Source organism: Carlito syrichta, unplaced genomic scaffold (assembly GCF_000164805.1).
Source record: "Carlito syrichta isolate Samal-C Ts95f unplaced genomic scaffold, Tarsius_syrichta-2.0.1 Scaffold151581, whole genome shotgun sequence".
NCBI lineage: Eukaryota > Metazoa > Chordata > Mammalia > Primates > Tarsiidae > Carlito > Carlito syrichta.
Window position 1 is genome coordinate 1 of NW_007095677.1, and position 528 is coordinate 528.

General features: G+C 70.8%; 1 protein-coding gene across 2 annotated transcripts in view; it reads left to right on the forward strand.

The window, feature by feature from the left end:
- The first annotated feature begins 7 nt into the window (after positions 1-7).
- The window catches only part of AMMECR1L (AMMECR1 like), a 24,458-nt gene continuing 23,937 nt past the window's right edge, over positions 8-528 (forward strand). For both annotated transcript variants that reach the window (XM_008050564.2, XM_008050565.2), the window contains exon 1: positions 8-502. The gene's annotated coding sequence lies outside the window, so the exon portion shown is untranslated. The remainder of the gene's footprint in view (positions 503-528) is intronic.

Genomic DNA, 528 nt, shown 5'->3' on the forward strand with positions numbered 1-528 from the left:
CCCAACCGCCCATGACCCAGCCCTCCGAACCGAAAGCGGCCTCCAGGATTCAGCCTCGTAGTCAGCGCCAGCCAATGAAGCGCGCTGGCCACAGCCACGTGACCGCAGCGGGGCGGTGCTTCGGCGGCCCCGTGAGCTCTATGGTCTTCCGGACTCGCTAGAGGGAGTGTGGTCCACTGGAGGACTCCCTACATTCTTCCTCCATTACCTCACTGCCTCCGGTGGCTGCTGGGATACCGGAGGACCCGGGTCCCGGCTCGACTCAGTCCTCCAGCCGCTCGGGGAATGCCTCTAGTTCTTCCCGGCCGCCGCCGCCCCGCCGCTTCCTCCTCCGCCCGCCGGCCTCCTTCGCCCCGCCCCGCCCGCGCCGCGCGTCCGGCCCGCCTGCGGGCCCGCTTCTCTCGGGAGCCCCCACCCAGGCGCATGGCTCCATGAAGCAGGAGGAGGAGGCAGAGCGCGAGAGGTCCCGTCCGCCCCAGCTGAGCCTGGGCCAGGAGAAAAGGTGGGAAACTCGGGCCGTGCCGCGCG